Genomic DNA, 22740 nt, shown 5'->3' on the forward strand with positions numbered 1-22740 from the left:
CTGTCTGCTCACCACAGGCAAAGCTGGTCTTAACCAAGCACTGACTCTTGGGATCCAGTTACCCAGTGCCAGCTGGGACATGCCCTCTCTGGGGTCTGTCTCTATCCCTGAGCTGCATGCATATGAGGAAAGCAGCTGCCCTCTCTGGGATAACCCTATGTTCCTTCCCCAGAGACAGATTACTCTCTCTGCCCCACTTCGGTGTGTGCTGCGAGTCAGGGTCCCTTGAGTGAGATGTTCCCAATCTCTATAGCCACTCTCTGTAAAGGATCTTCTACTATAGGCAGCAGCCTTATGGATGCTGCATACATAGCTGGGGCTTTTCCCATCCTTAGGTAGGAATCGCATTATGCAGTATTCCTTACTTCCTCAATTTCCCCACTTTCAGCTGGGACTTAGCCACAGCCCCTCTGTGGAGGTTTTGGGCCTCCCCAAATTGCTCTTGATCGCCCCAGAGGCCCCTTCTGTATTGCCCTATTCAGATCCAGTGGGGAGATCCTTGCTGAAGCACACCTACCCTGCATGTCTATTCTGCCCCTGCTACCCTCCCCGCACAGTCCCACTTGCCAGAAGCTGGGATTGGGTAACAGAGCATGGACCACTTGATGATAACCTGACTGTTCATTCCCTTTGGGGTACCTGCCACTGTCCACTGTCGGTAGACAGGATACTGGGCTTGATGGACCTTTGGTCTGACCCAGTATGGCCGTTCTTATGTAAGGTGTGTCCCAAATGGCGTTGCATGAATGCTCTTCACCTGGGCAAACCTCACCTCAGATGAACTATTGGTGCAAAGGAATCCAGGCTGAATGGAAAATCTCCATCAATGAGCACAAGAGCACGTTTCTGGAGCTCCGCAGCAATCCACCCTGTGTCACAGGATTATAATCTGACCCAGTACTGCATGTGTCAATTTGTCATGAGCAAAATTCTGCTGCAATTTCCTTAACAAGGATTCAGTTTCCTTGTGCCCAACATTTAATTCAGTGTGTGTGTCTGTGTGTTGTGAGTTCAGGGTGTTGATTAATGATGACTCCAAGATACGGGGAAATTACTAATGTGGAAAAGTGCAGTCAGTGTTTCACGGCAAAGAATAATTGAGCTCACAGTTGACATATGGAGTTGTGTGGGCAAACTAATTAAATTTTACATCTTCGCAAGCATTTGTGAATTTTAGAAGAGGTTGATCTATGTATTAATTAAACCTCAGATCCAAAGGAAGAGGATGTAACTATTTATACCATGACCGTGTCCCGCAATAGGAAGTGCTTCACTTGTATTGAGAATCACACACAAAAATAACATCATGAAATCCTGGCGGTCAAGCCTGCCTCTACAGCAGAAGCACACAGCTGGGGATGTATCATCGCAGGGCAGGATCTTGCTCCTGCAGCTGGCGAGCTGTGCTGGATGTGGTGGTTAGGGCTCTTCACAGCAGAGGCAATGTGCATATGTGCTTCTGGAGTGCAGCTCATGGCATGGTAGGTGTAATCATATGATCAGTATCATAAGATGGAAATGATTCCGTTAAGCCTGTGAGTTCATTCAGTATGAATCAAACATTTCCAGAAGCCTGAGTGGGCTCAGCCTGAACCTGGGATGCCCCTGCAGTTAAAAAAACAAACAAACAAACCTGCTGTCTCTTCTCACCAACCCTCCAGAGTCTTGAGTGCACAACACACATTCATTAGGGCAGCCCTTTTCCACGTAACTACCATCTTTTCCTGCGTGGTGCATGTCTTGCTGTATTAGATGGGTGTAGCACACAGCACACGTTTGTGCTTCACTGCAGCATCCTGTCCATTTCCCCTGCATTACGTGCAAAAGTTGCTTGCATGTCAAAGCCTAGTTTCCTGCACCCTTATGCAGTAGTGCCTCCCAGGGCAGGGTATTACGTTAAAGTCATTTTAAAAATAGAGTGCTTACTGGGACGAGAACCAGGAACATCAGAGTTCTTATCCAAGCTCTGCCACTGACTAGCTGTGCCCTTGAGCAAGTCACTTAACTGCTTTGTCCCACTTTCATTACCTGTAAAATGGGGCTAATAGGGCTTACTTAAGTAGCTCACAGGAGCATTGTGAGGCTCAGCTGGTTAATATCGCTCCCGTGCTTTGAACATGAAAAGCGCTACATGGGAGCTGAACATTATTAGTGCACTGATCTGGGTGCACTGTATGTAGCTAATGCAGCGTCTAACAGGCAATTTAAATATTTATCCAGCCCCTTAGTAAGGCATTAGCAGCAGTTTCTGGTTGTCCTACGGTGACCTGGCTGTGAGAAATTGGGAAGCCTTCTAGAACTGTCCTATTAGTGCGATTTCATCACTGTAAGGACCTTCTATTGTGTCTGTTTAACAGCTGAATGGAAGAGCATGCGGAATGTTTGTGATTAGGAAAATCATGTTCTGCCTGACTGCTGTTCTGACAGAGAATCCCTCAGATTATGGCAGTGGTCCCCAAACTTTTCACCTCACCCCCACAGCCCTGTCTGTGCCTCCCCTGCACCCCCCAGAGCCAGGGCCAGGCTCCAGGAGGGGGGGACATGGATAGGTAAGAGATCTGAGGCTGGGACCATAGCTGGGGTGGGGAGCAGAGACGTGGCTGGGGGTCTGGGCCGGCAGCTGAGGCTGGAAGCGGATCCCAGGGCACGGGGCCGGAAGCCATGGCCAGAAGCAGATTACCGGGAATGGGGCCAGAAGCCAGGGCTGGGGTCAGGAGCGAAGCTGGGTGGCGTTCCCTCCCCGCCTCCCGTGGGGGCTGGCCCAGGCCCCAGCCACGCCCCCCAAATGTTCCTCTGTGCCCCACAGATGAGGGACCTCTGGATTATGGAGTCAGTTCTGCTCATTGGGAGTTGTGCATGGAGATCTCTGACTTGGCGCTCTAGCTGGCCCAATACAAGTGTGGCCATTGGGGTGTGTAAAGCTTAGGTGGACCACAGCAGACAGGCCTGGTCAGCCTGAAGAACTAAGGAGGGGTGAGAATGCCTAGCAACGCCTCAGCCACAGTCACAGGCCTCCCTTGCACTCAGTGGGGAGACTGGGCTAGTATGGCCCTAGGTCGGCAGTAATAGCACTGCGCATCTCCTGGAGGAGGCAAGTAGACACGACTCAGGCTCCCAGTGAATAGGCCTTAAACAAATAGTCAAGCACAAACTAACCTGTGACTGGGGCAGTGGGATGGGGGCTCTTCCACCCAGGTTGGTGGAGAGGGACAATTGTTGGGAGGAGGGACTTCTGCTCCCAGTTGTTGGAGATGGTGGTAGTGGAAGTCCCTATCTCTGTGGGTCTCAGGTGGGGAGGCTAGTTACATGCACAGGTCATAGAAGACATGTCTCCTATGTAGATGAACTCACCTTACGTGCTGGCTCCAGGGTGCTCTGCATGAAGCTGGAGGTTACTGCTGGGTGCAGGGGCATGACAGTTCTGAGGGTTGTTGGTGCCAGTTGCAGATGAGCAGCGCTGGTGGGGTAGAGCAGGGATGTTGTCTTTCTGATCACTGCTGCAGGCCGCACTCACTGCTACTAAAAGTATTTGTACTGGTCGGCCAGCAGTGTCCCTTGTGTGGGCAAGTCACAAAACACTGAATGTTGCTGCATGGATGCCTTCTGATGCGTGGCACTGCTTGTCCCCAATAGCTGGTCTCCAGCATTCATTATGGTTAGGGCCCTACCAAATTCACGGCCATGAAAAATATGTCAGGGACCGTGAAATCTGTTTCCCCCCTCCCGCCCCCCATGAAATCTGGTCTTTTGTGTGCGTTTACCCTGTACTATACAGCTTTCCATGAAGAGATCAGCGTTTTGAAAATTGGGGGTTCTGACCCAAAAGAGAGTTGTGCGGGGGGGGGGGGGGGATCATCACAAGGTTATTTTAGGGGGAGATTGTGATATTGCCACCATTACCTCTGCGCTGCCTTCAGAGCTGGTTGGCCAGAGAGCGGTGGCTGCTGACCAAGGGCCCAGCTCTGCAGACAGCAGCGCAGAAGTAAGGGTGGCAATACCATACCATGCCAGCCTTCCGCGCTGCTGCTGGCAGCGGCTCTGCCTTCAGAGCTGGGCTCCTGGTCAGTAGCCACCACTCTCCAGCTCTGAAGGCAGCGCTGCTAGCAGCAGCACCACAGAAGTAAGGGTAGCAGTACAGCAACCCCCTTACAATAACCTTGCCTCCCCACTCCCCTCTTTTTGGGTCAAAAGCCCTACAATTACAACACTGTGAAATTTCAGATTTAAGTAGTTGAAATCATGAAATTTATGATTTTTAAAATCCTGTGACCATGAAATTGACCATGAATTTGGTAGGGCCCTAATTATGGTTCTGCAACGTCCATAGTTTCACAAAATATGAAGAAATATTAGTATTTGCTATTCTGCTGTGATTCCTTCTCCCAGCAAAGTCTGAGGGGTCAGTTAGGTCCCACATCACTCAGATCTTCTGTGTCCATAGTCAAGATCCAGCAGCCTGATGAAGTTAAAACAAACTATTCTTTATTTTCTAAATCCAATCTTTTCTCCTCTTAACATCACTGGGCTTTTTGTAGCATCTCTCGAATGAGGAAACAGCAACCGCTTATGATGTCAGACTAAGAAAGCTTATTAGACTCTGCTAGGAGATGGGATTGCAGCTGATGCACAAATATTAATATTTCCTTAAATTTAGTTAAACTATTCCTAATCTGTACATGGTTAATATTCAAACCCAACAAAACTCCTACAAATTAATGTAATAAAACACTTTTAAAATCAGATCATTCCGAGTACAATCTTGGTTTGTCTCCTCCTCCCACCCAGCACCTCCTTCTCTCCCACAAAGTCGAGCAAGATTTTAGTGGTCAATGTCTTGACAAACTCCTAGAATTTCCCTTTGAGAGATGGGGTGACAAGGTTTATGGTGATATACAATGCAAGTTATCAGTTTTGGAGATAGTAGGTGCTAAAATCAGGTTGGAATTGAAGTGGGAGGGAAAAAACAAGATGGTATTCAGAATGATGTGATCTTAAGGTCCATAACTTGCAAATGAAGAGGGCTAGGAAAGTGACTACATAACATGGGGAAGCTGGAATTTCCAGTGTTTCCATGGTGTCTGGCAATAGTTTCTACACCTAGTAGTTCTTAAAATTTCATACCTTGAATTGGTCACTGAACCTTCACTCAGACCAGGAAGAAACGCAGACCACTTACTGGAGAGACCAGGATGCTTCCAGTATCCCAAATATCCCAAGGCCATTCCACCTGTGCAGTGCCTGCACCCAAACAGCTATTTACCCAGGAGAATCTCTCATCCACTTGGAATAAGCGGTTCTCAAACTTTTGTACTGGTGACGCCTTTCACACAGCAAGCCTCTGAATGTGACCCCCCCCCCATATAAATTAAAACACTTTAAAATATTTAGAACTATTACAAATGTTGGAGGTGCAGGGGGGCGTGGGGTAGAGTCTGACAGCTCACAACCCCCAGAGGGGTCACAACCCCCAGTTTGAGAACCCATGTCCTAGACCAACATCTGTAGATGCTTGTTCAGATCTATAGTCCCAGTGGCTTGTTCAGATGAATGCTCCTTAAATTCATTCATTGTGAGAGGGATACTTTCACTTTGAAGGACATTTAACATGATCAATAGGACTTCTCGGGCACTTAAAGTTACACCCAGGCTTAAATACCTTGTGGGGGGGAGGGACAAAACTCATTGCAGTGTGCTGGGGTGGGGGTAGGGGGGTGCAGCACTCAGGGAGGTAATGATCCCATCATGGTTTGTCTTGAAAACCTTGGAATAAATACAGACAGGGCCGGCTCCAGGCACCAGCTCAGCAAGCAGGTGCTTGGGTCGGCTAAGGGGAAGGGGCAGCACGTCAGGCTCTTCGGCGGCGGGTCCCTCAGTCCCTCTCAGAGGGAAGGACCTGCCTCCAAATTGCCGCCGAAGAATGAAGCGGCGTGGTGGAGCTGCCGCCAATCATGACCGTGGCTCCCCCCTCCCCCGACTGCTTGGGGTGGCAAAAACCCCGGAGCCGGCCCTGAATGCAGACTCACTAAAGATAAGGTTACAATTAAGTAAAACAAAACCACATCAATACCACATAGAATGGACCCTCAGAGTTACGAACACCATAGTTATGCACTGACCGATCAACCACACACCTCTTTTGGAACCGGAACTACACAATCAGGCAGCAGCAGGGGGGGGGCGGGAAGGCAAATACAGTAAAGTACTGTGTTAAATGTTGACTGCTTAAAAAAAAAGCTTAAGAAAAGATTTGACAAGGTAAGGAAACTTCCTTTGCTTGTTTCAGTTAATTAAGATGGTTAAATGCAGCATTTTTCTTCTGCATAGTGAAGTTTCAAAGCTGTATTAAGTCAATGTTCAGTTGTAAACTTCTGAAAGAACAACCATAACGTTTTGTTCAGTGTTAGGAACATTTCAGAGTTATGCACAACCTCCATTCCTTTGAGGGTTCATAACTGAGGTTCTACTGTACATGACCCCAAGAAAGATTAGAAAACAGCTATCTTCTCCCCCCAGTTCAACCTGGAGTCTAACTATGACTACAGCTGAGGACAAACTGCAATTCTTTACATTGTATTGCATTTGAGTTACAATGTATCATCAGTTTGTGCATTTTCCATGTACAAATCAATGTAGCTAATACAATGCCCAACATCTTATGCTAGATGGCTCTTGCTGTTTTGCTGACAGTGCAAATACATTTAAATTTAGAAATGTATCCAATACAATGAATTTTAATATAATGTAATAATGGGACCTGCAGATCTCCTTGGTGCATGTTATTAGACTGCAGCAGTAGAATACAGTGCCTTAAAATAGCAATACAGCGTGCTCTGCAGAAGCATATGGAACGGATCACCTTGAAATGGATCTAATTTAGTGCTATTGGCATGTCGGAAATTGTCTTAACAGCTCTGAAGTGGAGGGGCAGTTCTGCTTAAAACCAATAGCATGATAGGGACCCATACTGAACAGAGAATTAAATATATAAAGCAGTGCAAATTCTATAGTGCCTTGGACAAAACTGACCACTTCAACCTGAGCTGCATCAATGGTTTGGATGGGTATATGCAAGGCTACTCCTCGAGTATCCCCCATCTTAGCACGCTTGCTTACCACTGGTTGTACCCAGGATGGCCATGTGACCTGATGAGCTGGGTGTTCTGCAGGAAAGTGAAGTGGGTCAATACTAACTGACCAGACCAAGGGGATGCCACTGTCTTTTATTTCCCCTACCTTGGGATGTCATTGCTCCAATTTCCCAGCATTCCTTCAGCAACGCCTCGCTGATTTAAGGTAAGTTACGAAACAGGCATTGGGAACTGGAAAACTTCCGCCATTCTGCTACAGTGAAACTGAAATGAAAAGGAATGAAATGAAAACTCACTAAAGAGTAAATTTTCCCTGCAGCAAACTGAATGTAAATGACAAAAGACCAGAGTGAAGAATATGTTTCCTGGATGCTTATCAGATCTGGGGGGGGGTGTACCTGGACCTCTTAGATTTGTTTTCTGTCCAGCTTTTGATGATGGAGTTGTCAGACATCATTTATCCAGATGTCTACTGTGCAATTTTAAAGACGGAACTGGCTTTCCCTACACCCACGCTGTGTCTTCAAATTGTCTGTATATTTTGGTGCTTTATAAATGTGTCTTTCAGCCCAAGATCATATATAGATTACATCTTGCTATTGATATGCTGGATAGCCCTGGCAGGAAATTTATGATCTAGCCCTGGCGTATTTGACAGATAACACGCGAAATACAAATGTCAAAACATATTTAGATTTTTCCCTTTTCCTAACTAGCCCTGAAGAAAATACAAACCCTTCTTGACAGAATCAGTTCAGTCGTCTCCTCTAGGCCATGCCGTAAGTGTTCGGGAGAATCTGCCTCTTAGAGCCATATAGATCCATCATTGCTATATTGGAAAAAAGGGCTCTCTAGCCCGAGGCAGAATTATTTAAGAAAATTCCGACAAGGTTGGACACCACTGTATATTGTGGGTGGGGGTGGGGAAGAGGACATACAGTCTTAAAACATGAGAGAAATTGGCACTATTTTAATTAATTTATGTTACATTCTTGGATTGTAACACAGGATGGTGGGGCCAGTTACTTTGATTTTTCTGTGTTGAACAGACTAGTCTGTTCATTTACACTTATGTTTATTCACTGCAGCGTGAAAGCGCTGTCAATCAGAGCTAATATTTATAGCTGCTCTCTAAACAGTAATGTCAGCATGGGGTATATTTAGGCCCTTGTTCAATAAAGTACACAAGCGTTAGCTTACTCTACCCCAGGCCCTGATGCTGAAAAGACTTATGCACATGCTTAAATTTAAGCATGTGAATAATCCCATTGCCTTGAACTATCATTATTGTTTTGGGTTAGGCTAAACCTCCTTTGAACTGGTGAGTATATCAACTAACCTTTATTACAGATAAATGTAATAAACAATTAAGCTCCTATAAGGGACCAGATAAGCTGAAACAGCAGCAGCCTCCGCTCAAATATAGCCACACGTCACTCTGAAAACCAAAGGCCCAAGCAAAACTTATGTCTGCAGAGAGGTTTTGCTGGCTATTGTTTGAGTAGAAGTGTGAGAGAGAGAGAAACATCACAGAAAAGGGGCAGAAAGCTAAGGACACAGCCAGAGCATGGTGGAGAGAAAGAAAGAGAGAGAGAGAGAGAGAGAGCGCGCGCGCATGCGCAAAAGCTCTTTGGGCTAAGTCCCAACTGAAGGAGGCTTGGAACTGTGAGCAAAACCATCTTTTGTTTGATTTCTGCTGGGTTCAGGGAAACGCAGTCTTATAAATAAACAGGATTGCATCAAAGAAATGCCTGACTCCAACATCACTTTCTCCTCCTAACTGAAACAACGTGCAGGACCCCAAATTTCCACTAACCTGTTGGGTCACAAAGGGGTAACATTTATTATACATAGTGCAGTATCATCTCAGGACTCTCAGTCATGGAGCAAGACCCCACTCTGATTGGCCCTGTAAACACAGAGGGAAAAAGACAGTCCCTGCTCCCCAGTATCTTACACTTTGAGTATAAATGAAGGCGACTACACACACATGCTTAAAATTAAGCATGTGCCTAAATGTCTATGGGGTTATGGGGTTATTCTGCAATGCACTTAAGCATGAGCTTAACTTTATTAAATCAATAGGATTTCAGCATGTGCTTAAATGCTTTGCTTACTCAGGGCCCTAGTCAGGGATGTAGCAGAGATATAGGATCTATATGCCATTGCAAATTATTGTAATAAATGAGAATGTTAAGTGTTAATATCATAAAGTGGATGTTTAAATACTTTTGAAAGAGAAATAGTGTGTTTTTCTCCAATATTGTACATTTGTTTATCAAAAGTCTACATCATTTAGCCTTTAACTAATATCAAGCATAAAGGGCCAAAGCTGCTTTCCTTGAATTATCTAACTTCCCATTGACTTCAGTTGGTGTTCTGGGAACACTGGGATTATAGGATTGGACTCAAAGGGCGTGATTAAGGTAGAAGAGGCATCAGATTTCACATCAAAGCAGCTCTGATAGCTCTAGGGAAAACATACCTGTGATTAACCAGTACAGCCACAATATGTCACCAGTACTCCACACAAGCTATGTTGCGAATGCAGAGTGAATAAAATCTTTGTGTGGGTGAAGGAAGAAAACATCATGCAGACAGGAGAGAAGAAAAAGACTTGATGAGTGGAGGATAGAAGAGGAGGAAGAAATTCCTGCTAAACCGAGAGTGCAGATATGATGCCCCTATGGTGACAGTAAGAAATCAGGTTTAATGAGGTCTTTGCTAAGGGAATTAGCAGCTGAAGACACTGGGCTCTATCAAGCAGTTCCAGCAAGAGTAACGAGGGAATGGTGGAAAGGCAGGGCAAGTCACTTGGAAATGCAGGTGGACATTGTTGGACCTGGCTAAGTATATTACCCTGGTTTGAAGAGGTGGATCCAGGCTCCAGGCATGTGGAGATAATTGTATCAGTTGGGATCTTTCTGCACGAGAGCCACATGCAATAAGTACAGTGAACTTACTAGGAAAACACCTTTTGTCAACAGGGCCGGCTCCAGGCACCAGCGAAGGAAGCAGGTGGTTGGGGCAGCCAATGGAAAGGGGTGGCACGTCCGGGTCTTCAACAGCAATTCGGTGGTGGGTCCTCAGTCCCTCTCTTCCTCTCTGAGCTGCCACCGAAGTCCCGCCGAAGAGGAAGAGAGGCAGCGAAGGACTTGCTGCCGAATTGCTGCAGAAGAATGAAGCAGCACAACTTACCTGCCACCGAAGTGCCACTGATAGGCTTTTTAAAAAAAATTTATTTCGCTTTGCCGCTTGGGGCGGCAAAAAAGCTAGAGCCGGCCCTGTTTGTCAAAAATGAAATGAATGGAAATAACTGCACCTCAGCAATGGTTTACTACCAAAAATAAAACAAAGCCAAAGGGAAAGGGCGGGGAGACCTGACAGACAATGACCTACATCAGGGGCTGGTTATCACTCCTGGCAGAGTTTGCTCATGTGGATTGAGAATCCTGTACGGTTTATTAACCTGCACTGCTCTGGTTCCTCATGACTGAGTGCCGGAAGCCTGGAATAGCCATAGAAGCCCATGTAGATATTTGGTTCATGTGTCGAGCCTCTAGGTGCTGCTGGGGATCATGCTATCTGACCAGGGTATTCAGTCAAGGTCCTTACAGCGTCCATCAATGACCACAGTTCTTGGCTTATTCTACCAACATCCTACTTCATCGCCTGCATATTGTGCAGCATCTGTTCTTGGAGAGGCTTTTTTAGCTGCTCATAGAATCACAGGTCTGGAAAAAACCTCAAGAGATCATCTAGCCCAGCCATCTGTACCGAAGCAGGACCGAGTAAACCTAGACCCATCCCTGACAGGTGTTTGTCTAACCTGTTCTTCAAAACTTCCAGTAATGGGGTTTCCACAATCTCCCTTGGTAACCTATTCCAGTAGGTAACTGTTCTTATAGATCAAAAAAGTTTTCCTAATTTCCAACCTAAATTTCCCTTGCTGCATATTAAGTCAATTACTTCTTGTCCTACCTCCAGTGGCCTTGGAGTATAATCGATTACCGTCCGCTTTGTAACAGCCCTTAACATATTTGAAGATTACTATCCAGTCCCCTTAGTCTTCTTTTCCCAAGACTAAACATGCCCAGGTTTTTTAACTTTTCCTCATAGATCAGGTTTTCTAAACTTTTCATCATTTTTGTTGCTCTCCTCTGGACTCTCTCCAGTTTGTCCACATCTTTCTTAAAGTGTGGCACCACAAAATAGACACAATACTCCAGCTGAAGTTTCACCAGTGCTGAGTAGAGTGGAACAATCATCTCCTGTGTCTTACATATGAGATTCCTAATAATACACTCCAGAATGATATTAGCCTTTTTTGTAACGGCATCACATTGTTGGCTCATTCAATTTGTGATCCACCAGATATTTTTCTGCAGTACTACCATCTAACCAGTTAGTCCTCATTTTGTAGCTGTGCATTTGATTTTTCCTTTACAAAGTGTAGTACTTTGCACACATCTTTATTGACTTTCATCTTGTTGATTTCAGACCAATTCTCCAATTTATCAAGGTCCTTTTGAATTCTAATCCTGTTCTCCAAAGTGTTTGTGAGCCCTCCCAGCTTGGTGTCATCTGCAAATTTTATAAGCACACTCTCCACTTCATTATCCAAGTCATTAATGAAAATATTGACTAGTACCAGCCAGACCCCTTTGGCACCCAATTGGATATGTCCTCTAGTTTGACAGTGAACCATTGATAACTACTCTTTGAGTACGATTTTTCAGCCAGTTATGCATCCACTTTATAACAATTTAATCTAGACTGCATTTCTCTAATTTGCTCATGAGAATGTCATCCTGGTCTATGTCAAAAGCCTTACTAAAAATCAAAGGATATCATGTCTGCTGCTACTCCCCACTTCCATCCACTAGACCAGTAACCCTGTCAACAAGGAAATTCGGTTGGTTTGGCATGATTTGCTTTTGACAAATCCGTGTTATGTTCCTTCCCCAGCAGCTAGTGAAGTGTGGAGTCTTTTTATGGTGGCATAGATACACTTCCAGGAACAGGTTCCAGGCCATATACAGGAGCATGAGCTGAAGAATAGGTGTGTGTGTGGATGGTGGGGGGCAGATGGGGGTTGAGCCACTGACTGAAACTGTCCCACTTCAAACACACTTTCCCAGTCAATCTCCACAAGGTGCACATGCAGGTTGACAACTTCTCCCAGAGCCCTCTCCAGCATGTATTCCCTGTTGCCAATGAGGATGGGGATTCTTAGAGGAGGCTGATGGTAGGCCCCATCAATAAAGAGTAGCCGTGTCAGGAAAGGGTCTCTGTGGGTCATAGACATGTCAGCCAGAGTCTGAGACTCTGTGAGAGAACATACTGGGGGGTACTGCCTGGACAATGGAAAGATCACTGTCCCCAGGGTGCTAATTGCAAAGTTGCAGAGTGAGATATGTAGGCAGACTGAGGAAATGAATGCCAGCTCCCAGGGATCAGGAGGGATGGCGTGGCATGGCCAGTGAGTGAGAAGAGTTGCTGTGAAGTCTAATGAGGAATCCAAGGGCATGGGTGGAAGTGGCAGAGATGGGACAGATCCAGGTTTATGGGATCTCCGTGGGGTCTTGTCGGAGGATCCATAGCGACAACTTCAGCTGCTGACTCATGCGAGGTGGAGGTGAATGGTGCGGACACAGATGCTGGGTGTGGTCCTTCTGCTGTGGACTTAGAGGGGAGGTTGGACTGATGTGGGGGCTGCAGTCAGTCAGGGACCCTCCAGCTTTTGTGTTTAGAAGAAACATGCCTTGTTAATACTGTCTACGTGGCATGCACCATGTGACAGCAGCAGGGACCTTTGCCTAGGTAGGCCGTAGAGGCAGAGCAGAGCTATCTCACACAGGGGTCATTTCCAGCCATGTTTCACATTCCCACAGTGTCTGTGGCGAAGGGGTACGCGCTCAGTGCAAATAGAGACATTTTCAGAGGGGAAACTGTTTGGCTGAAATATGTTCCAAAAGGCACCTGGCGAACAGGAAGTGCAGTGCATTGGAGAGGCAATGCAAGGTAAACTGTGCTCAGGCCTAACGCTGGGGCATAGGCCAGGCTAGATCTGAAAAAAGACATCCACATTTGCAATGGAGAAGATGCTCTGAGCCAGTGAGTTCCAGTGAGAGATCCAGGGCATAGGTCTGTGCAGAAATGGCTCCCAGGGTTTAGCAAGCTGGATGCTGAACTCCCTCCGTTGCCTAGTCTTGCCAAAGGTCCAGCCCCAAGACTGCAGGAAGGACACACCTGCCAAGGTTCAATGTTCAATGGAAAAGGTGCTAAACGCTGATCCCCCAGATCCAGTTTGTATGTGCCAGGGCCCTTTGCCTCTGAGAAGCCAAAACTGTAAGCAAGGAGCATTCGCCTCACCTGACTGTTTGACACCATTTCATTTGACATAACAACAGAGCATTAGGCTAAGAGCAAAGCCAGCTTGTGGTTCTGAATGACTGCAAAGTAAAACCGGTGCTTTATCTGACTGTATGTACAGTGCTCCGTGGCCAATTAACTTGGAAAAGGATTACACTGAGCAACCTTTGATACATTCAGGAACGAATTGCTTAAAAGTCTGGTTTTGGGGTGACAGGTTGAAAGATGCCAATATCTGGGAGTCTATAAATTCTCACTGGCTCAGTAAAACTGTGGGTGAGACTCAGTGCTAGTGATTTAGATGTTTTAACGCAAGGCAGAGTTAAGGAACCCCCCACCCCCATAACCAATTGAGGAAGGGGAAGGAAGTTTTACAGCTGCTGTTCTGGATATAACTCTGGCAGGAGTTCCACTGAAAATGGACTCCTGGATCTAGGAAGGCATGTTACCATGTAGGCAATGAGGCACACTTCTTTAATTCCCTGGGGAAACTTCTTACAGAAACTGGACTGCGGATTGTTCTACTTTTGGGTCTAGATTGTGCCTAGAACTGAGTGGGCACAAAGATGCAAGACTTTGCTCCTGCGTGGCCTCCCTGGATCTAGAGTCGGAGGGTGCAGGAGTAAGCAGGTGCTATGAGGGAAGGGTGAGATCTGGGTGAATGGTACCGGTCTGCCTGAGGAAGCTGCCTGCTTTCTCTTTCTGGTTTTGGTTCTCGTGTGTTAAGATTCTGACTACTAAGAAATAAAGTAGTGTTACGCTGCAACTTCCCAGAAAGAGTACTTCTCTGTCTGCTCTCTTTGTATGCTGAGACCATAACAGCCAGGCCACTGCGCCGGGGCAGGGAGAGGGCGTTATAGCAAATAGCTATGCCCCTGGAGCAGGGAGGGAATTGTGCCTTGCTAGTTGGATCCTGGGACAGTGCAGCTAAGCTCTTCTCAATACACAGAGCTTGCGGCAAGGGCATAATCATAGTTCTTTGTTATTAATTTATTTGTTTTGCCATAGTGCCTAGGAGCCCTAGTCATGGATCAGGACCCCACTTTGCTAGGCCCTGTACAAACAGAACAAAAAGATGGTTCCTGCCCCACATAGAAGACAGGAGACAACAGCTGGATATAGACAGAGGGGGAAAGCAATGGGACAATATTGGTCAGAACGATAGGCAGTGGTCTCAATACACCAGCAGCCTAGCCCTTGTCAAGGTTTTTTTGTAAGCAGCAGCACTGCAAAGTAGAGTTCTGAGGGGGAATTTGAGGGTGGATAATGAGACAAATCTATGGATGTTCACCGGAAGCGTGGAACAGGCTGTGATACTCTTAGTCACATTAAATAATAACTTACTCCATTAGTCCCATTGACTTCAGAGTAAGGTACTATTGTGTAAAGCACCAGGTAAGGTACTCAGGGTATAGAACTATCCAGAGTAAGGGTACCACCATCTAGCCCTGTGTAAGGGCCAGATGCTACCACCTTTCCTTGCATTGAGTAATACTTTACTTTTCTCGGAGCATAGTCTCATTGTCTCCAATGGGACTATTGCTGGAGGAAAGTACCACTCAGGGTGAGTAGGTGAGGGGAGTCTGACCCTTGGAGATCAGACTGTATATAATGGCACATCTACCCTGGAAGGTTCATAGATGCTCTCTGGGCTGCAGACAGTGGCTATACCACTGTGAGTACAATTGCAAGGGGCAAACTATATCATATGTTCAAACAACAGCATAAGGTGGCGCACTCACCACCCGTAGCAGCCTTTTGTGTCAGGGTCCTTATCTCCTGCTGGCCATCTGCCTTTCACCAATTCTGCCCTGGCTCACCCTCTAACCAAGTCAAGAAGTGCAGTCCCCTGTTGACATAACAAACTGTCCAGCTAAAAGGCCAAATCAAATGCCCAAACTAATAGTTCTGCCCCCTCAAACACCATGGAAGTCCCCTGCTTCTTGGCCCCTTCAGAGATTCTCTTATCTTGTTTCTTTCCTAGGAGGAGTCCCCTACTGCCTCCCTTTCCCAGAGAACCTGGCAGCACCTCTTAGGGCCTACAAAGATGAGGGAGATCCCTATCCTAGCCTAGTCTGCTCCTGGGTTCGCCTTTCTGTAGGAGAGTCCTGCCTTCTCTGTAGTCTCTCCTCAGATGTTGCCCCCTTCCAAGAACCTCTGCAGGGATCAATTCTGTCCCTGCAGCCTTCCTCATTCTGCCTACCCCAGACCCTTCCCAGAGAGGGAGAGAACTCCCTACTTCCTCTTCTGCCTCTCAACTGAGCTCAGTTCTGTTTAAGTAGTCCTCTGCCACTGTGGTCAGGCACTCTAATTCTGTTACACCTAGCTGAGATTGCTAATTGACCCTATGTGGCTATAATCAGGAGCAAGGCTGAGGGGTAATTGCTAGGTCTGAGCCCACCTTGTCTTAAAGGTTTCAGCAGCCTGTGACAAACAGAAAATGACAAAGCTGAAGCACTGTTTATCTTTCCCTGTCTGTGTTGACAATACCTCATGCAAGTTATTTCTTCATTGTCGGCCTGTCACTCAAAGACAAACCTAGCATTCCTTGCATCACTTTTTATACAGGGTACCTGACAAGCACTAGTGGCTTGCACACAGCTTTGGGACATATTAAAGCCTTCCTGAAAAGTTGCTTTAAGTCCAATGCAAATTCTTCAGATCTGGCTTATTAATAAATAATATTTTGTAATTCTATTGTACCTTCCATCTGAATATCTCAGAGGGTTCATACCACTATTAATTGATGCCTCATAACAGCTCCATGAGTCAGTGTTAGCTGCAATTTATATATGGGGAAATGAAGGTACAGAGCGGTTATGTGACTAATTCCAGGTTGCACAGGAATCTGTGATCCATCTGTTGTCTCTTGTCGTATACACTTAGATTGCAAGCTCTTTGGGGGCAGGAACCACATATGTGTTCTGTTTTGTACGGTGCCTACCACAATTGAGTCGGCCCGGTCCATGACTGGGACTCCTAGACACTACAACAAAAAACAACAATAATAATTCATACATTTTAAGGGCCCTGTGACGTGTCACGACTCACCACTGCGGCACCTCCTGCTGGCAGTCTGGGGAATTAGCGCTGCACCCTTTTCTGGTGGTGTCTCACCCGCTGTCACCTTTGTTCCTCAACCCACATCACTCCCAGGACCGCAGCATCCTCTTCAGTGACACAGCCCTCCAGCTGTGCCACACTCTGTTTCCCCCATTTCCAGGAGGACTGCAGTCCACTGTCCAGCCACTCCCATCAGTGGCTCCAGCACCCTCTTTGCCCTTGCATCAGGGCCTCAATCTGCAGATCCCTGCAGCCTGCCAGGAGCTGCCTTTAGCTCTCTGGGTCTCTGTCTGCAGCACTGCTCCATCTAGGCTGCTTGCTGCTCTCCACCTGCAAGGCAGCCAGTCCTCCTCCCTTCTCAAGCTCCAGGGAGTGACTGCCCCTGCTCTATTCTGCAGCCCTTCTTATATGGGCCATCCCGGCCCTGATTGGCTGCTCCTATAAGCCCTTCTGTGATTGGCTGCTTCCTGCGCAGCCTTCCTAGGGCTGCTTTTAACTTCTTTTCTGCCAGTGTGGGGCAGATGCCCTATCACAGGACCATTGTGATCATCTAGTCTGACGTCCTTTATAGTTCAGATTACAGGAGCTCCCTAAATTAATTCCTATTTGGACTGGAGTGTATGTTTCAGAAAAACAGCCAATCTTGATTTAAAAATTGCCAGTGATGGAGAATCCACCAAAACCCTTGGTAAATTGTTCCAAAAGTTAACTAACCTCACTGTTAAAAATATGTGACTTGTTTCTAGTCTGAATTTGTCTAGGTCAAATTCTAGCCATTGGATCTTGTATACCTTTGTCTGCTAGAATGAAGAGCCCTCTATTATCAAATTTCTGTTCCCTATGTAGATAAGTATAGACTCCGTAACCTTCTTTTGTTAAACTAAGCCGATTGAATGCTTTGAGTCTTTCACTGTAAGGCATATTTTAGAACCCTTTAATCATTCTTGTGGCTCTTCTCTGAACCTTCTCCATGAAACCATCTTTCGTCTCTTCGTTAAAATCCTTATATTGCTTGAATTGCCAATGCTATTTCTTGTCCGGCTATCTAAATATGGTGCTACTCTAAAGTTAATGGGGGAAAATGCTGAAGGTTCTTGACAGTGTGGTCGTCTTTATTTATTTTCTTCTTCCCCTTTTTTCCCCCCTGCCATAAAGAGATTTACATAATAAAATGGATATTTAAAGAGGCCAGGAGATTTTTTTTTTTAAAAAAGGCAAATCACTGTTTAAAAATACTGCTTTGGAAATAATCATTATCGAGCTTCAGTTTTCTCTGCTTTTTCCTCTCTCACAAATGTGAATAAATAAAGCTGTTCCTCACTTTTTGAGCTGTCAGGTGAAATTCACGCTGTGCAGTGAGCGAAAGCAAGGTCTGTGCACCGCACAAGTCCCACGTAAGCCCTATTTTGAGATCTTTAATAATGCATAGGCTATTTGTTTGCCCTGTGCAGGGGGGGAATTTCACCCTTAGTATCCTATTCAGCTTTAAATTCGCGAACAGTATGTACGGCAGAACATATTACTGAGATTTGGTTCAGCATTTTTCTTTCATTGTGAATGTGCTCCTATGTAGTTTGTTTCCTTCTAGTCTTTTCTCTTGCTAGAGAAGCAGCAGTATTTAAGAAGCCAGTGAGCCCAAAGAAAGGGGTTGCTATCGCTTCGGAAATAAACATGTGTTTGCAACAACTGGCAAACACGGCGTGCCTGCAGGACATGATCAGCTGGTGCATAAGAAGTCGCAGGCAGGAGTTTGACAGCAAACCCAAACAGTGTGAGCATAATGAAATCCAGTAGACAGGGGCTTGGCGAAAGGCAAGCTGAACAACAGAGCATTTGAATATTACAATAAGATGCAGGGCAAAATATGTAGATTAGTAGAAGCCTGTCTGAATAATCTTGTGGTGGCCAAAGGCATCATTTAAAAACTCTTTGTAAAATGTTGTTCTTTTCATTGTAGTGATGTATTACACTTTAGCATTTGTACTGCTCCACTCAGTTGTTATTGATATATGCCCTCCAATGGGATTATAACTACTGCACAAATCCTGGGTTCTTGCTTGTTTTTTGTAATCCTTTCTCAGACAAGTTGGCAGACTCAGGCTTGAGTAAGAACTGAGGCCATATCTACACACTGGCTAAATTGGCACTGCTGGGATTGATGCAGTGGTATCGATTTAGCAGGTCTGGTGAAGACATGCTAAGTTGATGGGAGAGCACTCTTTCATCAACGTCTCTACTCCACCACCCCGAGAGGTGGAAGCTACATTGACGAGAGAGTGTCTCCCATTGACATAGCGCAGTGTAGACACTGCCGTAAGTTGACCTAAGTTACGCCGACTTCAGTTATATAATTTACGTAACGGAAGTAGCGTAACTTAGATTGAATTACAGCATTAGTGTAGAGCAGCCCTGAGTGATGTCTTCAGGATTTGACCCATTATTATTGTAAAACATTGACATTTACCCAGTGTATAACAGAACATGGGCAAGACATGTTCCCTGCTCTGCAGAGATTAACAGTCTAAATAAAAGCAGACAAGCAACCATAAAGCCTAGGTCCAAGAATACAGCACAGGGAGAATCTTAGAGTTGTAAATTATAGGTCAGATCCTGACACAAAGCCCAGTTGTTCAGCTGTCGAGCACCTACTCCACCCACATAGTCTCACTGGAGTCACTGGAACAAGTGGCATCAACAATGTGAGCAAGGGGTTGTATAATCAGGCCCTCAGTTGTAACTAAGGCTATGTCTACACTACCATGGTAAGTTGACCTATGCTACGCAACTCCAGCTACGTGAATAACGTAGCTGGAGTCAACGTACCTTAGGTTGAGTTACCGCGGGGTCTACACCGTGGGCGGTCGATGGGAGAAACTCTCCCATTGACTTACCTTACTCTTCTCATCAGGGATAGAGTACAGGGGTCAACTGGAGAGCGATCTGCTGTTGATTTGGTGGGTCTTCACTAGGCCTGCTAACTTCACCGCTGGTGGATTGATCTCAGAGTGTTGATCCTGGCTGCAGTGTAGACATAGCCTTAGGAAGGCAAACTCCTAGAGAAGTAAGTCAATGGAAGTTCCCCTGAATGAAAATGGAGTAAAGACCTCAGGATTTGGCTCAATGAGAAGGAAGGATGAGGAATTTCCAGAAGAGGCGGGATGAAAGGAGGAGAGGGAAGGAGCTTGGCATATGAGGACCAGGAGAATGGCAGAAAGAGGCAAAGGAGGGGAGTAATGTGTGGGGATGGGAAGTAGGAACCAGGAAGGATGTGGGGCGATTGAGAGAAGAGAAGTATGTAGGGCCTTGTAGCCCAGGGCAAATAGCTTGACTGTTTTGCTGGAAGGAAGAATCAGTGGAGAGATTTAAAGCGAAGAAAACCATCTTGCTCGGAGCATCATTTTTAGCAGCATAACCTTATCAAATCCCAGCATTGCTTCTTATGTGCAGCCAGTACCAGATCTCAAGTATAGACATGGTAATGGCGCTTCTCGTTTGTTTTTGTAAAGTGCTGTCTAAGTTTAAAGAGCTTTACACGTAGTTAATAATAATAATAATAATAATTAATAATAATACTGGAAACTGGCCAAGATGTCCCTTTGGGCCTGATCCTGCAGTCACAATGCAGACAAAACAGCCTTGAAGTCAACGGCAGTACCAGCTGGGTTAGGACTACAGGATCAGGTCCTCTGTAAGGGTCCAATCCTGCTCCCATTGAAATCAATGGGAAAATTCAGTAGGCACTGGACTGGACCCTTAGTTTTTACAGCGTTTAGTAAACTCTCAGATTGTTTCTCAAGAAAAGCTTGGTCTATCCTTTCTGTATTCTGTTACACGGGTTTCTCTTTTAATGGGGACAGGGATTCAAAATGGATTTCACAAAGGCTCCGTGGAGCTCATTGACTTGGCTTCTGCAGTAACAAAAACATACTGTCTCTGTGCTGTGCTGTGCAGCAGCCACCAGATGTGATGTGCAAACAATTAAAACTCCCCAGTAATGCTGACGGATTGCTGATTGTGCTTCCCACCATCTTCTCCTCTTCCGTTTTTATAACTGGGAAGTAGGCGAAAGCAGATTTTCCCAAAGTCCTTTCGCGGGCGGTTTTAAAAAGCACTCCTGCCTGCACATCTGTCTAGCTACATTTGTAGCAAAGCTGCCTCTTGTGCCTCTTGTTTGGATGGGAATCCTCTAGACAACTTCCACTAAGTGACACTTTCAAAGACAGATATACATACGCATCACATCAAACATTGTTTAGGAAACACACATAAAATCCTTGTTCAAAGAATGAAGTTTATCGGTTGTTGTTTTTTTCTTTTACTCCAACTAGCAGTGTATCCTAGCGCAGGCAGAAAGGAATATGTTGCATCGCTTGATACTACAACAACAAAATAAAGGAATGTCTGTATTTAAAAAGATAGAGGTTTCTGAAATGTTATCGTAGGTGCAAAGGAAAATTGGCAAAATACCATTATGACAAAGCATAACCTAAATATGACAAATTCTAAAGTCCTTCTTCAGGCAAAACTCATTGATTTAATCTAGTACTGATTTCTTGATTTTATTGGGAGTTTTCCTGGAGTGAAGATTGAATATAAATTGAGAATCATTTCCATATTTCGGAATGATACAGCAATGACCCCAGCTATTACTATAGGTGGTGGAGATACTGATGCCTACAATTAAGGGTTCCCAACACTTTCCATTATAAGACCCTGTTTTCAGTTGATTATAACTTTGCCAAACATTTGCTTTGCCAACATTTCTCCATGCTGGGAGTCTGCCTAAGGCTGATTATGTTGGGGGAAGAAGTTTCACTAAAATGGCTCAGCCATTTCCAAGAATCAGCTTAGGGAAAAATAAGTTGTTTTGCCCATATTAAAATAAAACAACCCAACAACTTACCGCTGTTTTGTAGACAAACTGTAGCACCTCCAGGCTTTGGAGCATGTACGTGACATTTGGTGGATGGGAGATTTGCCTTGCTGTCAGGGATGTGCCTTTTGCTGTTCCTGTAAAAAATTGCCCAAGTTATAAGCCTCTGAAAAATCTCAGTTCACAGTTGCCAATTAGAGACTTGTTAGAGCTTTGCAGCCAAATTCTCCAAAGATTCCACCTGCATTGACCATCATCCAGCCTCTCCCAGGTCCTACATGTGCCATTCTCACAGAGCACTGAGCATGCTCCAGCCCAGAGATACAGGGGCTGCGTGCGATTTTCCCTGCGATTGCTCTTGCTGGATGCCACCAGGGCTGCAGAGAACTGAGAGAAGGGTGACTGTCTCCTCTCTGCTCTCAGTGCCCCTGCTTCAGGTGCCCAGTTAGCATGAAGGAGAAGGAAGAACAGCCTGACTTGAATGCAGAGGATGAGGAATGGGGGGTTGGGAAGACAGGGGGAGGGCAAGAGGGTGATAGGAGCAGGAATTGGGAAGGGAAAGGGTCAGGAGCAGAGGAGGGAAGGAGAGGAGAAGGGCCAGGGTCTGAGGATGGGGGGGGACAGGAGCAGGAGCCAGGAGCATTCTCCCCTACAACTCCAGAATTGAACCCATTAATCTTGAGCCTCAACATTCTTTTGCTGTCTAGCAAATAGCTGCGAGTCACACTGAGAGGTTCTTCTGTTGCTAACCGTAACTCTGGCAGTCCAAGAGGTAGAGGGCTCTGCAGTGGAGCTATAGGTCCCATCCCTGCTGACAAGCCATTTGGAGTCAGTACGGTTCCACATCATTTAATTTCTCTTCTTCCACTTTTTGTTTTAAGCTTGGGAAATTACACACACAAAAACTACATTAGAAGAGTGTTAACACTGCAAAGTCAAGGAAAAGTGCATACGTTAGGAAATGCCAGAATTAAGGTTGCCAGCACAACCTTAATTTGGCCCCCTTGTGCATATGCGTTAAGGTAACATCTTTAATTACACGACACTGGCCTTTTTTTTCACTGGCCCTCTGCCTCATTCAGTGCACAGGGCCAATCGTGCTGTTCTCTGTAGGAAGTTGGAAGGTGCGTAGTGGATGAAGCAGGGAACTGGAGGAAGAGAAAGGAGTGTCTTGTGCTTAAGGCAGTTGGATGCCATCCTACATAACTGGATTCTATCCCTGGATCTGCCACAGAGTTCCTGTGTGCTGCCAGACAACTCACATCAACCAACATTTTCACAGTTGTGCTCCTTGTTTTCTGGGTACCCAACTTGAGAAACCTGGTGTCTGATTTGCAGAAG

The 22740-nt window shown here is 45.7% G+C and overlaps 1 long non-coding RNA gene across 1 annotated transcript in view; it reads right to left on the reverse strand.

The window, feature by feature from the left end:
- Positions 1-1295: 1295 nt before the first annotated feature.
- Positions 1296-22740, reverse strand: part of LOC123378618 — a 36469-nt gene continuing 15024 nt past the window's right edge. Inside the window, exons 2-5 of the long non-coding RNA XR_006582679.1 lie at positions 21430-21536; positions 7234-7352; positions 3352-3457; positions 1296-1605 (exon numbers count right to left, since the gene is read on the reverse strand). This is a non-coding gene — a long non-coding RNA (uncharacterized LOC123378618). The remainder of the gene's footprint in view (positions 1606-3351; positions 3458-7233; positions 7353-21429; positions 21537-22740) is intronic.

The sequence above is a fragment of the Mauremys mutica genome, chromosome 10 (genome assembly GCF_020497125.1).
Source record: "Mauremys mutica isolate MM-2020 ecotype Southern chromosome 10, ASM2049712v1, whole genome shotgun sequence".
NCBI classification, from domain to species: Eukaryota; Metazoa; Chordata; order Testudines; family Geoemydidae; genus Mauremys; species Mauremys mutica.